This window comes from Pelodiscus sinensis, chromosome 28 (genome assembly GCF_049634645.1).
Source record: "Pelodiscus sinensis isolate JC-2024 chromosome 28, ASM4963464v1, whole genome shotgun sequence".
Taxonomy (NCBI): domain Eukaryota; kingdom Metazoa; phylum Chordata; order Testudines; family Trionychidae; genus Pelodiscus; species Pelodiscus sinensis.
Window position 1 is genome coordinate 14,238,559 of NC_134738.1, and position 17,584 is coordinate 14,256,142.

General features: G+C 43.8%; 1 long non-coding RNA gene across 3 annotated transcripts in view; it reads right to left on the reverse strand.

Moving 5' to 3' along the window:
• LOC106732657 (uncharacterized) overlaps positions 1-17,584 on the reverse strand; it is a 118,009-nt gene that overhangs the window by 67,311 nt on the left and 33,114 nt on the right. For all 3 annotated transcript variants that reach the window (XR_012897953.1, XR_012897954.1, XR_012897955.1), the window contains 2 exons: positions 8,036-8,204; positions 219-290 (listed from right to left, as the gene is read on the reverse strand). This is a non-coding gene — a long non-coding RNA (uncharacterized LOC106732657). The remainder of the gene's footprint in view (positions 1-218; positions 291-8,035; positions 8,205-17,584) is intronic.

Below are 17,584 nucleotides of genomic sequence, written 5' to 3' on the forward strand. Positions count from 1 at the left end.
GTAAAAGGCATCTCTGATGCAAGCTGTTTTGACCGGTTTTCTCTTGGTTCATAATTAAACTGAAATGATGGATCATTAATCATATCAGATTCAATGGAGTTTGGCATCATCTATGTCAAATCTGTTGCTTCTCCCAGTGCACTTATTACAGAGTAATTAGCACTAATGCATAATTTTGTTTCTGTACCAGGAATGAGAATGTTTGTAGGTGGACTCACCCAATGAGGCAGACGGCACTGGTGGTATGACCCGTTATAAGTTCTTTCCAGTCCAAAGGATTCTGGGAAATCCTAGAGAGGTGGGTGAAAAAAATAACTGTGACTCTCTGCCCCCATATGTTTAAGAGCAGGTTGGACAGAGATCTATCAGGGATGAGCTAGAATGATGGTGCTTGGTCCTGCCGTGAGGGCAGGGGACAGGACTCGATGACCTCTCGAGGTTCCTTCCAGTTCTAGTGTCTTAGGATTCTAGTCCGAGACGTTAGCTGTGCTAGGGCTGGACACTTGAGCTAGTGCTTGTGTGTATCCCTGAGAAGATAAGCACGCTCCCAGTTTCAATAGAGATGCCATCCTCACTGTGCTCCAACAGTGTTTACCACTGAGACCTCAGAGTTGGTTAAGTCTATAGGTGTCCTACACTTAGGCTTCGTCTCCAATGCCAGTTTTGCCGGCAGTGAGTAGGCAAAGGAGGCTCCCGGAGAGGCATAAGGATCTTGCAGAAAATGGGGCTTTGCGCCAAAAAAAAAAAAAAGTCCACACTACTTTTTTTTTCTCCGCAAAAACGATGTGCATGAAGTATGCAAATGAGGCACGATGGCATGCTAATCTGCGCCTCATTTGCGTACTCACTGCCGGAAAAACCGGCAGTGTAGCCGAAGCCTAAATGAAATTAATAATTCATCAATGGGGCATAGGTGGCCCTTAGCCTCCTGGGAGTACTGCAGTATTCCCTGGCATGAAGTGGTTTCCATTCGATACAGGGTATAGAGTCTGGTTCAATGTCCCCCTCTCCACTCTACTCATTGATCCAGCTCGCCCAAGCGGGAGAGATTTTCTCTTCTGCCCTAGCCACTAGGTGCACATCTACACTGCAGGGCAAAAGTCGAATTAAGCATCGCTACTTCAGCTAATGGTCCTTACGGGAAAAATCAATTCAAGGGATGAACACCAGGCTAGATACCAGGAGAAACAATTCAGTGAACTGAGGCCTAATTTTATAAATATTTCACGAGCTGGAAACTGGACAGCAAAAGGAAGTTTCAAAATTCTTCATTTAAAAAAAAATCAGTGAGAGCATTTCTGGACTGCTGTGTTGACTAGACAGCTTGCTGGGCAAGCGACATACACTACGGGCATGTCTATGCTACAGGGCAAAAGCTGAATCAATATATTGCCGGTCCCAATTTACGTACGAGTTACGTACCAAACACTAGATCATAACGCGATCTGTTCATAAGTCGGATTACATTCACTTACGTACGGCCGCACTGTTCTGTAAGTGTGGATTTCGTTCGTAACTAGGGTTCCGGCTATATAGAAGGCTGGTCGTAAATACAAACAGTCGTAAGTCGATGCATTCGTAACTTGGGGACTGGCTGTACTCAACTGCATCTGTGTCAACTGCGTAGCTGAAGTCAAAATAGCTTAATTTGGTTTTTGGCACTGTCTACACCACAGGAAGAGCACTCTTCCCTTACCTCTCATGAAATGAGGCTTACAGGAGTAGCAGTAAGAAGTCCGCCAGCTAGACATTATTTCAGAATAAAGGCTTGTTGCGGAGACGTACGCTATGTTTTTTCAGAATAACGTTGCTATGTAGACGTACCCTAGGACACTAAGAATTAGAAATCTTGGGCTCTATTTCCCATTCTGCCAGTGTCTTGTCCTGTGAGCTGGGGTGTACCTCGTTTTCCCTAAATGCAGAATAGATAGACAACTATGTACGGGATGCAGCCCTCTCCTGGCAGGCGCACCGTTATGGACGTGCACATGGTTGCAATGCAGCGTTTTCACGTCTGCTGTTTCTCATTCTTCAGTCTCTCTTATAAGAGGTCAGCCAGGTCCTCCTAGTTACAGCTGCCTGGATCTCTCAGATAGCCCTGGTGCTCCAGGAAGAGGAGGAGGAGACAAGTCGGCCCAGTTTATCACACATTCACTGTTTACGACTTGTCGTCTCTAAGAGGCTATTGTGCTGCCTCAAACAAAAGACATCGGAGGCCCGGGTTCCTATTATCAAGCTCAAAGAGTTGATGCTACACGGCCGGAGATTGTATTTAAAAATGGATTTTGGAGAATCTACTTTGAACTGAATGTTTGTATCAATTGATTTTTATTTCAGTTCAAGTCTTTATTTTTTTTAAAAAAAAAGCGTAACCCGTCTCTTGCAGCAGCCTACGGCTGGCCACAGCAGCATCACACTAGTGGGGAGAGTGAAAGGGGCCAGAGGGAAATATGAAATTGCAGGCGCTGGTTCCAGCATCTGAGCTGAGTGACGTGTAAGGTGTAAACAAACAACATCCAGGGTGACAAGTAAACTGATTTTTAAATTGTGTCTTCTGATTACTGAGTTCAGACTAATCCTCTTAGGTCAATATGATATTTATCTTGACACCATCCCTTAGACCAATTGGCTTTGCTAATTGTAAAAATGACAGGAACTGCTCTTAACCATGCCTTGTTCCACAAAGCTCCCCCGAAAGCGGTTTCTGCAGAGATAACCAGACAAATCAAATTGGAGAGACCTGCAGTTTCCTGCTCCCTCCACACAGGGGATCGGAGAGCCCAAGGATTCCATCTTGCACAGTTGTTTGCAGTTGTGCAAAAATGAGCTGCCTTTGTGTGAGGGTAGCAATTTTGTATTCCTAAGTCGGGATTCAGAGCTAACATAATCATAAGAGCTTCTCCGATTTATACTGGCTGAGGAGCTAGTCCTTTTCCCTGAAAGTGTCAATGGCCGTACAAGGTGTAAAGTAATGGAAATCGGAACTAGATCTTCTAACTCTGTAGCTTTGGATTGTTTGGTTCTCCCGACTGCAGCGTTGCTTTCATTTCGGTTTGCAGTTTCCACAAGTGACACACGTCTCGTCAGGGGAGTAATGATTTTCTCCCAGGGCAGAGCCATTCCCTGCTCCCTTGGAGATCACACAAAGCCTCTATTGGGGAGGGGGAAAAACCCAAACTAACACACACTTGTGTGGTGTATGTACCTCCATCCTGGGAGTATGGATTAGGATTCGACTCCCTTTATTGGAGGCTGTTTACTGCGCCAACAGGCATCAGGAGGGTGAAGATTAGAGTTCTGGGAAAAGAAAAACTTCATCTCATCCTGTTTGTTTATTTTTAAGGCTGGACTTTTGCCTATTTTTCGCACATTCCATGCGATTCCTAAATCTTGTGCCAAGCCTATGGCAGGGCTCAAGTCTTCAGAGGAGGCAAATCAATACCAGAGATGGACCTGTTGATCATGGAAGGGCACCATCTTAAGCTTACATGCAACAGGGTGCAGGACAGGGCATATAAAACCTGTCAACAATCAGGGAGGGGACACCTGGATCTTTGACCCATCTCCCACATGTTATTTCTGTGAATTTCATCTTTCTTCGGGGAGCAAATGAGTTCACAGACTCCAGGGTCCGCGAGCAGCTCAGACAGCATAGACCTCTGGCTTTTATTTCTACCTAATGCTATTGTTCCCCCATGGCTGGTTACCGGCTGTGGTTATGTCATACCACCGCAGTTCTCCCTGTAAAAGACAATGGCTGTGTCTACATTGGCAAGATTTTGCACAAAAGTAAGCGCTTTTGTGCAAAACCTTGCCACCTGTCTACACTGGCCACAAGAAATTGTGCAAGAACACTGACTTTGTAATGTACAAAATCAGTGGTTCCTGTGCAAATACTCCAACGCTCCCACTCAGGGATAAGCCCTCTTGCACCAGAGGGCCAGTGTAGACAGCCACGTTAATTTCTTGCACAAGAGAGCATCTACACTGCCACGGATACTTTTGCGCAAAAGCGTCCATGCCAGTGTAAATGCTCTTTTGCGCAAATACTTTTAACGGAAAAACTTTTCCGTTAAAAGTATTTGCGCAAAATCATGCCAGTGTAGACACAGCCAATATGTGGGAGGCTTTATTACCCTCTCTGCAGTCCAAACCTGGAGATGAAAGCGAACAGTGTCTCCATTTGCATTGCTTAACCATAGTGCGGCATCAATCTAGTCAGAGATTTATTCCTATGCTTAACTTTAAGAAGCCAAATCAATAGGTGCTAAGCGGTAGCGCAGATGTGCTTTTCTGGGTTGAGTCTAGGCTATTTATTATTTTTTTATTTATTTACATATTTTTACCCCGCCTTTCTATTTAAAATATTCAAGGCGGCGAGGTCTTCACTGCAAAAAGAAGAGCATTTTTACACAGAGATAATGGCATCATGGCAGTGTAAAAACCCCATGCAGAGAAGGTGCAGATACATTTTTAACTTGATTTAGGTACAGGTTGAACCTCTCTAGTCCAGCACACTCTGGTCGGGCAGGACACATGGTCCAGCATGATTTTAGTTAGCTGTGTGTCCACTTATTATGGGTGAGCCAAGTTTCCCGTGGTCCCATAAAGTTTGTTTACAGCCCCCAGTCCTGGCTCTCAGTGTTCTGTGCTGTTAACTAGCTCTAATTAACTCCTCGATGTCTTCTAAGAGCCCAGCAAGCAGTGGAAGTGTTGGTAATGCTTCTAGACAATACTGGCCAATTCTCTGGTTCAGCACCGACCAGATCCCAAGGATGCCGGACTAGAGAGGTTCAACCTGTAGTTGATGTCAATCTTACACCCTTCAAATGAACGTTCTCTCAGTAAAGTCAAAGTCAAGGCCATGGTGCTGTATTTCCTCTAGTTGTCTCGAGGTCTCTGTATCAGTCCAAAACCCACACTTTAAAAAAAGACAAAACTGTACACGTCCTGGCAGCCCGCTGCTTGCCTGGTTGGACAGAGCTGCAAAGAGTAACAAGCTGAAGCTTCATTCGCCACCCTCCGTTTTGGGGCCATTTCACAATGCGCAGCTTTGCCCATTGTTCATTTAATTCAGTGTCACGCTGTGCCAGGTTCAGTAGCTGCAGCCAGCTCTGGGCAGCACACTTCAGGAACCATGTGGACAAGCTGGAGACAGACCAGGGGAGAGCAACACAAATGATAAAAGGTTTGGAAAACCTGATCTGCGATGAAAAAGGATAAAAGATCTGGGCACATTTCGTTTGGAGAAAAGACAACTGATAACAGACCTGATAACAGTCTTCACATATGTTAAGGGTTTTTAGAAAGAGGACAGTGAGCAATTGTTCTCCGTGTCCACTGAAGGTTAGGCAAGAATAATGGGCTTAATGTGCAGCAAGAGAGATTTGGGTTAGATATTAGGAAAAACTTTACAACTAGTCAATGAAGTTCTGCAATAGGCTTACAAGTACTGGGGGAAAATAAGGCATTTCTTTGAATTTCTTCCACCGTACAAAAATTTATGAAGATTCATAAGCTGCAAAAAGCCTCTTCATGACCCATTGTCATGAATGTTGTTAAAATAAATGAACGCAAAGCCACAACACTCAGTGGGTTTGCAGAGACAACAAAAGTTTCTTCCTGAGCTTCCAGGAAAAAAGCTAATAGATTCCTAAAACTTTTGGGCTACGTCTACATTACAAGGTTTTTGTGCAAAAACTGGAGGCGCATCCACACCTCAAGTGCATTTTTGCACCCCAAAAAATACAGTACTTTCACAGGACAGAGGGCTTTTGCCGGTAGAGTTATTCCTCTCCCCACAAGGAATAACTCCTTTTTGCGCAACAGCTCTTGTGCAAAAAGGCAGGTGTGGACGCTCCACAAGGGTTTCTTGCACAAGAGCATCCATGCAGTGACACTTTTGAGGTGTAGATGCACTTTTTCACAAGAAGATTTTGCAGAAGATCTCTTCTGCAAAAAGCTTCTTGCACAAAAACCCTGCAGTGTAGACAAAGCCTTGCTGTTTTAGTTTCTACCTCACCCCTCAAAGTAACCGGATTTCCCAGAGGGTGGGGCTCTGCATGGCACAAGTTGTCCACTTGAGGAACAAAACCACCCAGAACTTATCAGAAGAGTGTGCTGAAACCTTTTCCTGTTGCAAAAGTGGGGCCACGTGATGGAAAAGGCTTAACACGCTGATACATTGCAGAACATTGGCACTTCTCCCCTCTGTGAGCCATCAGGAGGGTTCTGCCTGTGTCCTCCAAACACAAGACTGTATCAGAAATAACAGTGGAAGCAAAGGAAACAGACAGGAAATGACTTGCCAAGGGCATTGCTTGCTAGATCCAACCATCCCCGTTGCTCAGTGACTTCAGAGAACAACCCTCCCTATCGGCCTGGCCTTTGTAAAGGAACATTAGAAATGCCATGGTCTGTGGTTAAAGGAACCAGCGCAGAGCTATAGAATGGGTCATTAAGTGCAATGCTTAGTTGAAACGTGTAAGAGTTGGCTGTGATTCTCCCCGTGAAGCCCTTCAACCTACGCCCTCTAAAAAAGCATCCAAGTAGAACCAGTCGAATATTAATTTTCTTTTTGCCAGTCTAATTAGAGAGGTCTGGCCCATATCCAGCAGCCATGGAAGTCAATGGACGGATTCCACTGACTGCTGCAGAAGCTGGAGCAACCCTTGCATTCAGCAGGTAGTAGAGCTCGTTACAATTTCATTTGTCCAAGCATTTTTTCCCCCGTGAAAAATCTATTTTTGATGGAATTGAGAATTTTCCCTGAAAGCCTTTTGTTCAAAAATTGAAAAACGGGGACGAAAACCCTGCAATATTCAGTTATGGAAATTTCTGCCCCCCACTCTTATCTGCCTTTAAAAAAAATCCCCTCCTTTTACACTAGGAAAAAGTCAGAGAACAATGGGATGTGGAGAACAGATGAGAAATTTAAAAAACTCATTTCGGTTTGAACTGAAATTTTCACATGTGGTTCCATTGAATTAACAAAGCAACAGATTCAGAGTTAGGGTGTGTCTAGACTAAAGAGTTTTGTCGACAAAAGTGAACTTTTGTCGACAAAACTATACCTGCGTCTACACTACCGCTGAGTTCTGTCGACAGAACGTCGACAGAACTCAGCAGTTTTGTCGACGCTGGTAAACCTCATTTTACGAGGCATAACGCCTTCTGTCGACAGAGTTTCTGTCGACAGAAGGTGTTATTGCATGTAAACTGTCCTTTGCGTCTACACTACCATGTCGACAAAGCAGCTTGCTTTGTCGACAGAACTGAATGTAGTGTAGACGCTCTTTGTCGACAGAAGTTTTGTCGACAGTATCTGTCGACAAAACTTCTATCAACAAAAGCCTGTAGTCTAGACGTACCCTAAGAGTCTAAATGAAGCAATTTCACAAAAAATACTTTCCCCATCATCCCTAGCAGACCTGTTCTAATCCATGTCAAACCTGATGGATTGGATTAGATGGACCCAGATGTAAACATCGCTGGTTTATGAAGCCCTCTGTAACCTTCCTCCATGTCAAGGCTGGAGGGGTGGTCCAAGAGGTGATGAGAACTTTCCTTGGCACGGGAGAGTAACGTTCTTCTGAAGCTCAGACACCACAACCCACAGAAGTCCCCATGGCCTTACCAAGTAAAATGCAGGTTGAACCTCTCTACTCTGGCACCCTCAGGACCAGACTGGTGCCAGTCCAGAGAGTTTGCTGAACCATGAGAGGTCAGTATTTTCTAGCAGCATCACCAACACTGCCGCTTGCTGGCCTCTGAGAAGACATTGATGGGTAAACTTGAGCTAAATAACAGCCCAGAACACTGACAGCCAGTCCTGGTGGCTATAAACAAACTTTACGGGACTGCAGGAAACTTGGCCACACCCATCCTAAGTGAACATCCAGCAAGCTAAAATCATGCTGGACCACAGATGTTCCCAGACCAGAGCATGCCAGACTAGAGAGGTCCAACCTGAATAGATGCAGTTAAACAAGGAGAAGAAACGATTACATTTTTTAAATGAAATTCTGCAAACTACCTGGACCACTTTCTCCTCCTTGGTCTCTCAGCAGCTTCCCTGGTGGGCTGCCTGTTTTTGCAGTACAATGTTCCTGGTCCTTCCGAGGCTGACACATGGTGCAGGTGCCTTGTATTCACCTTGCAGGACCCTATGCACAACGGATCCTCTTGGTTGTTTGTCCTTGGCGCTGGAAGTCAAGGTGAATTCTCTAATTAGATCACAGCCTCCTTAGTAAAACAAGTTTAACTAAAGATTAAAAAAAAATTAAGCACAGAGGATTATAGGTTAAGCAAATGTAAATACATCTGGAGTTTTCCCTTTATTTTAGGGGTAGGTGATGGCCCAAACCCACTCTCTTTTCCCATACTATCTTGGGAGTTAAAGCAGATAAATCCTATTTCGTAGCAAACAGATTTTCAAAAGAGGTGAGTTAATACCAACGAAGCTCTGCTCCCATTTAGGGGCCCAAGTAAGCGTCCTGAGTTGCACACAAACTCTATACATTAGAAGCTGCACTGTGTGGAACATCTGCCCCTAACTGGATAGACGATCCCAGTGCGGAGCACGCAGGACAACCCGGCCCAGTTTTCATTAGTGGGCCTTCGTGACATGGATTACAGGCACATTTGCTAGCACGGCTGTAGTTAAGATTGTTCTGTCTCAGCAGTTTTACCGCACACTCATATTTTCAGGGGTTTATTACTCACTCATTGATATTGGCTTTGAAGCTGAAATCTGATATACATCAAAGTCTTGGCTTGGGAACATTTTTTTATTATTATTCTCACTTGAAGGAACCACGGGGGGAAAAAATCCTCTAAAACAAAACCAACTTCAACGTCTTTCCTTTCTGTAATAGTAAAACAGCCAGGGTGGGATTTTTTAGAGTAGCTTTGGGGCTGTTTTGTTGGTTTGGGTTTTTGTTTGCTTGTTTTTCCTTTTTCAAACAGCCACTGTGATTGAAGCTATTAGTCCATTATAACAGACGAAAGGCCAAATTCCAACATTACTCCATTGAAGTCCATATTCTAGCTGGTTTATACAGAAGCAATTTAATTGAAGTCAATCGTTCCACTCTCCAGCTGGTGTAAGTCAACATAACTCAGGGCTTGTCTCCAGTTACCAGGAGCTTGACTCTGCAGAGCTCAATCTCCTGAGATCTGATTTATTGGGTCTAGTAAGGACCTGCTAAATCGACCACTAATGGTGCCCCTGTTGATTCCAGTACTCCAACAGGTTGCAAAGAGTAAGGGAAGTCAGTGGATGAGTTTCTTCCATCGACCTCTCACAGCACGGAGGCCACAGAAACTCGACTTAAGGTACGTCAGCTCCAGCTACGTTATTCACTGGTGTTGCGTATATGAGGTCAACTTTCTCCCTTACTAGACCTGGCCTCAGTTGCAACCAGTGGTCAACCTCCCCATGGCATCTATAGATGCCAGTAAGCCCCCTGCAGGTGTAAGTCAGCATCATTCCTACGAAGTGGACAGAACTCTGCAGAAATATGCCAGCTGAAAATGTGATACAACTGGTTCAGAAATATAGATTTAAAAAAGTTTGACATCCTTGCTCTTCCTTCCAAGTCTACAAAGACATGCTAATCCATAGACAGACTGTGAACCCATTGAGATGGATGTGCAGTCCCTAGCCCAAGGGAATGGAGCCTAAGATCATGACCACAACAAAAAACAAATCATGATCATTAATCCTTTTGCCTCTGACCTTGGCTGCCTCCCCCCTCGCCCTTTTCCAGACTTGGCTTGTCAAATGGAAAAAGCCAAGCCCATGTCTTTTTCATAAAACAAAATAGAATCTTGCCACCCATCTGCTCTGCAAAATTTGCTCAGCATCTCAGCCCACCAGCCCACCTGCCTCTAGGAGAGGCAATTGGAATTACCCTTTGGAGATGCATTGCCAGTGGTCATGGCTGCATCTTTGGTACATAAATGCGGTAACAAGGATTCTAAAACACGCAGACATAGGTAAAACAGCTGCCTCCTCTAGAAACTACATGGGACTGATTTTTAAAAACTCTTCTGTATCTTTATAGTTCGGGCTTTGCCGCCTCAGAAAATTTGCTGCTGCTTTTTTTTTTTTTTTGTTTAACAGCTGAAATCATGGCCTCCAGGTTACACTCTTTCATCCCTTTGAAGCTAGTGGGAAATCCTATGTAATTTAGCTGAGCCAGAGGAAAGACCTCCTGGACAAAAGGTAGGAAAAGTTGATTTTTTTTAAATCAGAGATGTAAAAGGAGTCATGTTCATGGCTAGACAAGGCACCCAGGGAAAGAAAAGAGAGAATGTGTTGAATGAAAAGCACAGGGATAAGAGATGGAAAGGGGATTTAGAATCCATTTCCTTACATTAATTTTTTTAAATGAACTATTCAAGCAATGGGGGAGGGGCTAAAGAGAGTTACATTATTGGATTTAATGTGTGTTGTTCTTATACCCCCTCTTTCCTTCCTTTGGTTGGTCAAATAGAAATAAGCAGTGCTTTTTTTGTTTAAAAAAAAAAAAAAGTGCCAGTACTCCGGGGAAAAGTTGTTGAGCAACAAAAGAAAAAAATGGTGGAGCCGGCATTGCCCTTTTAAGAGACGTGGCCCCTTTAAGACAGCCATTTTCATTCAAGAGATGCCAGTACACTCCATTCTTTCCAGGTAAGCTCTGACTGGAGGTGCCGGGCAGTACCGTCACAAAAAAAGCTCTGGAAATAAGTATTCAGCAAACAACCTGGGTTCACAATAGGGGTCTCAGGACGTATCATATGGTGCTAAAATTGAAAACTGTCAATGCATTTCCATGCAGCATATAAAAGGAGGTACCTTCGAGTGACTTGGTGTCACACCTGACAGGTGTCTACACTAACCCCACTGTCAATCTAATCTATGTGTTTCAGCTATGCAAATAGCATAGCTAAAGTTGATATAGTTACCATGGCATCTTATGCATGGTAAGTTCAGCAGGGGCTCCTCTCCTGTCAAAGCTGGCTACTCTTCTTGTCCTGGTGGAATACTGGTGTCGACAGGAGAGCACTCAGAGATTGATTTGTCGCATCTAGGCAGTCATGATAAATTGATGGCTGATGGAGTGATCACTGCAGCATCAATCCCCAACATAGTGGAGACAAGCCCAACCTCAGCTGCCCAGGAGTCTTTGCTTCCAATTTCATGCTTTAACCGCTAAGTCTAAGGAATCTCTCAGTCCTTCTCTAAAAGTTCTGGTTTAGATCACAAGCTACCTTTGCCTCCTCTCTCTCTCTGGTCAGAAAGATTCAGTGAGAGTTGCACCTGATTTTTTTCAGGACTTAATTTGGCCTAAGAAGAAAAAAGTAACTTTACAAAGCAAAGTTAAAAAAAATGTGAAAAAGACATTAAAAAAAAAGATGTTTAGGTTCCTCAGTCCTCTTACCCCTTTCCCCCTCCCCACCTCAGACCCTTTTCTCCTCTTGGCTTTCTCTCAGAAACAATAAAAAGCTCTCCTACACCTGGAGCAGATCAGACTGATGTTCTTACGGCTCCCCCGGGAATATTGCCTCGTATGCCTGGAAAGTCTGAAGTTTCCCCAAACGCTCAGCAGTTCACTGGGGCGTATTTCATCTGGCTCATCACTGCAAACCTAAAGGGCAAACAGCAGCCAACTGAGAGCTTTGAGGGGAGAATTGGCTGCACGACTTTTCATCTCTGCCAAAACAGCTCCGGGCAACTCAAATGCGAGAGCCTTGTGCAGCTCGTTTCTCCCGACGGGCCTGGGGAAGCAAGGAAACAACTGTGACTGTGTGCTGCCTCTTGTCCTGGCTGGAATGCAGAGCCTCAATCTCGCCAACGGGGAAGGTCTCAGAAATGGGAAGGTTTGGAACACGACATCATATTGGTTTGTTCAAAGTATTTGTTTATCGGTTCCCAGATAGGAGGTATATTTATTAAGACTGTTGGTAGTATATTGCATAGAATCATTTCTAGGAGACATCTATAAAATAACTTTACACATGAACCTACAAACACTTTTTTTCCCCCCTCCCTGCATTATGCTTAAACTTGTACACTGAGAAGTTGCTTTTCTTTTTGTTTGGCTGGTTTGGGCCGACAGCAGAAACTTTTGCTAAAAAGACACAAAGAAACAGGTGGGGGAACGTCCGGAGGAGGATGTTGTATTGTTACGGGGATGATATATTATTATTTCCCAAGCTCTGAAGAGAGAGACTCAACTTGTCCACTTTGATTTATGCTTGTTCATTCACCGATTCAATAGGAAGGTCAGGTGAGCCTCGCTGCAATATTTCGCTCTACATTTTCTCTGGTGAGAACAATGAAAAGCTGTTTGCCCCTTCCCTCTCTTGCTGCTTGGAATGCCAGGTAGGCACATGGACAGCATCCGCTCCCAGCATTCTGGAAAGAGGCAAGCAACATATCGTCTCAAAACAACGGCACCGAGATGGCAGTTCCCTGCAGCTGAGCTGTTCAATGTTCACTGGGGCACAGCGACCTTTTACCGTCCTGATCGACAGGACCTCGTGTGCAATGGCTGCAGTGGGCTCGGATCCTGCTACATTGGTTCACAGACATGGAGATTCAGCTCTCCATGCCAGTAGGAGTTGAGGGCACTCAGCCTCGTATGGAAGAGTCGGTGGGAATTGACTAGAATATCAGAGAGAATCATGGCCCCGCTACAGGAGGTCACCGGATGGTTAAATGAAATGATTATTTATCTATTACAGGTTGACTCTTTCTAAACTAGGACTCTCTGGTCCATCAACTGTTCCAGGATCAGAGTCCCAGTGGGCAGCTGAGAGCCCAGCAGGCCAGTAGGCTGGGAACCCAGTATGCCGCAGCTGGACTCTCCGGTGGGGAAGGCAGTGTAGAGGGACCGGTGGCAGGCTCCAGCTGGCATCCACACCAGGTGTGAGGGGACGGTAGCAGGGGGGTAAGAAGAGATCTCCACAGGGCTGGCAAAATCCCTCACTTGGAACCAATCAGGTCCTGAGGGTGCCATACCAGGGAGATGCAACCTGTATTTATTTTGCAGCAAAGTAAGCTTTCCCTAAGGGCAAGATATTCCAGAGTTGCTACAGATAGGTTTCTTGTACCTCCCTCTGAAGAAATTGGTGCTGGGCCAGAAGCATCACCTCTTAGATTCTCTTGGCAATTTTCATATACCGACGGCTTCCAGGTCCCAGAAAAAGACCAGGACCCTCCTGTGCTACAACCCATTCCTGGTTCCAAAGAGCTCACAACTGACCTTATGAAAAGATGCAACAGGTGAAAGAGAAAGAGATGCTCATAGAGAAAAGTGGATGAGGAGGAAGAAATGAGAAAACAAGCCGGTAAGTATATCTTAACCAGTGGATTCCATTAACGTGGCTTGCAATTATCACTATTAAAATTTTTTCTGGGTTACAGAATAGTTTCTGTGGAACTCCATTTGTTTAATCTTCAGCTCTGGTCAGACTTTTCCTAAAAGAGTGGTGTACAAGTTCTGGCCTCTTTTGTGTGTATGTGCACATACATGTTTGCTATAGTGGAAAGCACCGTTCAGACATGTAGTCAAGAAACAGTGCACATATTCTCAGTTGTAATCTTTGCAGGTCTTTTTTCTATACACAAGATGAGCTACATTGTAATCCATTTTGATCAGCCGTAACACCCTCTTCTTTTTAGGCATGTGAAATTGTTCAGCCTTATGCTAAAGCCATGAGAGAAAAGAACTACTTTACTGACCGATCCCAATCTAGCTAACAATAGCTCTGTGAAGTCATCACCTATGAAAAATTCTTATCATTAGTTATCTGGGCTGGAATGACTATAATGCAATCAAATACAATTCGAGCCAACTGAATTTTCTTTTCAAAAGTTCAGAGGGAAAAAAGAGGTAGTAATTTTCTATGAAAAAAAAATTCACGAAAATGCCAACCCATTTTCTGCCAGCTATCGACGGAATAAAATTGTCTCTACCCAGAACCATGTTAATTTTGACTGTGTGCATAAAGTACATTATGAAAACAGAAAAATATGACAACATGAATGCAAAAAAAATGAAACTTTCAACATGATATTCTCTTAAACATTGCTCAGCAACAGGATTTGTATTTGATGTGCTGGGGTCCTTGAGCTGAAATGAAAATATATACTGTAAATACCTTGTATCGGTTCTTTGTCGTGATTTCTGACAACTCATTATTAATGGGGTTTGGAAAGACCTCTCTGAACTAGGAAGGTTTTTGAATTTGATTCTCTTTTAAGTGGCTCTGTCATCCCTTTCTGTGAAGATGGGAGACTCAATTAAGCAACTGTTTTAGCAGGGGTTCTCAATTCCTTTGAATGTTCAACATGTAGAAGGGGAGGAGAATAAAACAAAAAAGTCATCCCACATCAAAACTCAGCTTTCTGTTCTAATTTGACCTTTCTTATTAATGAGTCTTCTTCAAGGTCATCTGGACAGTTGTGGCCAAAAACAATTTGTAACACAGAAATTGTCATGTTCCCGTATGGGCATGATCCAAAGTCCATGGCAATAAAGGACAGGATACCTATTCCAGTGATCTCATTGAGCTTTTTTACAAGGCAAGATCCCATTTTACACAATGACCATCCATTTGTATTGGGAGTTCTCTGCCCACATTCTGGCTCATTTGTGTAATGTCCATTCCAGGGCATAACATCAGGTACTGGATGTGAAATTCACCCTTCTGCAGGAGCAGGCTAATGTTCCAATCAAGTCCTATTTGAGACGTAAGCTGGACTTAAATTAGTGTATACAGATTTCATCCACTGGCAACATGGAGAAAGACTCACTTGGCTTTTCACGGAGCTTCAATGCTTTGAAAAATGCAGAAAAGCCAGGCGAGACAAGAAGGGAGACAAACTTGTGGCCAATATGATGTGGAACTAAATCAGTCCACTTAACTAGCTGATGTTAACAACCCTGGAACAGAGGATACAGGAAGAACTGGCCTGGTGAAAAGGGGACGTGGTAATGTTCTAAATACCTGAAGGCTCAGACAGGAAATTTCATTGGGTAAGGGACTTATGGAGAAACATAAATCGAACAGAGCCCAAAGTCTAATTTTGTGGGTTTTCAGTTAATCTATTACACAACAGACCACAGGATTCTGTGATAGCAGCACTTCATGGATGGCTGTGAAAAGAGTCTGTTTGTGATGAACATTTGCTCTCTTTTTCGATAATTCTATTACTCGTGTTCAGAGGAGGTTTATGGACTGAAAAAAACTCAGCTGTGGCCATGAATGTTTGATGTCTTCACATATAATGTTATTGCTCGAAACTAATTCCATGCTAGAATTATGGGATTCAACGAGTTTGTGGTCACACCGTAGGCCACAGGGAACACTTGTAGGCACATTACAAATTACGTATTTTTGATCATCCTGGTTTTTTTTCCCCTCTCCCACATTGAAACTAGTACTAACTCATTGTGCATGTGCTGATGAATGGCCATGTTGGCTTTAACTGAGCAAAGACAGAGATGTTCTGAAGTGCACACAGTGAATGACAAAAGGTTTTCATTCTGTGTGCAATTTCTAAAAATTAGCCGCGTGCTAGAGAATGGGAAGCCCTCCACTTCTTTGGAATCATTTAGGCTGATGGAAGAAGAAACAAGCTGCATAGAGATATGCAGGGCTTTTTTATTTCATAGAATCATAGAACAGGAAGGGATCTTGAGAGGTCATCGAGTCCAGTCCCCTGCCCTCACAGCAGGACCAAGCATCATCTAGATCATCCCTGACAGGTGTCTGTCCAACCCGCTCTTCCATATCTCCAGAGATGGAGACTCCACAGCCTCCCTCAGCAATTTATTCCAGTGCTTTACCACCCTGACAAAGTTTTTCCTAATGTCCAACCTAAACCTCCCTTGCTGCTATTTAAGCCCATTGCTTCTTGTCCTCTCCTCAGAGGCCAAAGAGAACAATTTTTCTCCTTCCTCCTCCTGGTAACACCCTTTCTTTTAGGGTATGTCTATACTACCACCCTAGTTCGAACGAGGTGTACCGGTAGTTCGGAATAGGAAGCCTAATCCGAACTACCTACTCCGTGCCGTGTGTAGCCGCGAGCACGGAGTCCGAACTAGCGGGGATTTAAAAATGGCGGCGCCCGGCAAGATGCAAATGAAGCCCGGGAAATTCAAATCCCGGGCTTCATTTGCAACTTCGGTTGCCTACATTAATCACCCTAGTTTGAACTAGGGTGGTAGTGTAGACATACCCTTAGATACTTGAAAACCGCTATCATGTCCCCTTTTAGTCTTTTCTTTTCTAAACTGAACAAGCCCAATTCTTTCAGTCTCCCTCAGAGGTCATGTTTTCTAGACCTTTAATCATTTGTATTGCTCTTCTCTAGACCCTTTCCAATTTCTCCACATCTGTCTTGAAATGTGGTGCCCAGAACTGGACACAGTACTCCAACTGAGGCCTACTCAGTGCAGAGTAGAGCGGAAGAATGAATTTGTGGGTATTTAGAATAATTTACCATTCCTGCTTCTCACTACGTGGCATACTTGATTCAGAGCATGCATTAGTTCTCTCATATCATTGTCCACCAACCCATAGACAACCCTATCTTGAAGAGCCAGATAACACAAAGTTAGTATTGTGCACATGTTGGTCTGAGGAATGGTTTGCCAAGATGAATACAAATGAAGAGGACTCTGATGAACTTTCATGGCCAGAGTTAATTTTTTCCCCAAAGACTTGGAAGTGAAGTCGGAAAAGTTGTCAGCAATTCTAAATGAAACTTTGGGTTGGCCTATATCACAGGAAACCATATGCCTAAAGCTGAATCCAAAGCGCACACATCCAGAATCCCATTCTGGAAATCTGAATTTCCCCAGTGTTTCAAGAGGTGTTCCTAGCAATATGAACCAGCAATGACATTTTCATCTGGATTTGCTAAAGTTTGCTGCCTTTCAGTTGTAGGGATTTGAGTTTGGCCCATCTTTACTTGCACTATTTGGATTACAAGTCCCAGCTGTATTAATGCCTGTCATCAACACTATGGGGACTGTAGAGATAAACAGATGAGAGGCCCCATAGCATTATGTGGAAGACATGACACAGGGGAAAAAAACCACTGGTATTTAAAGAACTTTCTACAGTCATCATATAAAGGTTTCCATCCCAGGATGGATTGGAGCCAGCAAGATTGGATTATTCTGAGGTTTTTTAACTCTATTCCAGTAGTATCAGGATATGCTTTAATGACCAGAAGAGCTGCAAAGCTTGGGCATTTATTTCCACTTTTCAGCTTGCAACACACTGTTAATTAGCAAAGTTTGTCTGTCTGTCTCTCAGGGTACTTCTACACCGCAGGGGTTTTTTTGAAAAGCAGCCGTTTTTCAAAAAACCCTTCACTCACTTCCACACTGCAATCGTGTTCTTTTGAAAAAAAATGGAAAGAACAGAGGGGGTTTTCTGACATCAGTAAATCTCTTTCGGAAAAAGGTTTCTTCCCCATAGAAAGAGCGCTTTTGGAGAAAGAAGTGTGGGGACGGAGAAGAGGGAGTTCTTTCCAAAAAAGAGGAAAAAGCACAGGTGTCCTAGTGGCCACTCCACCTGT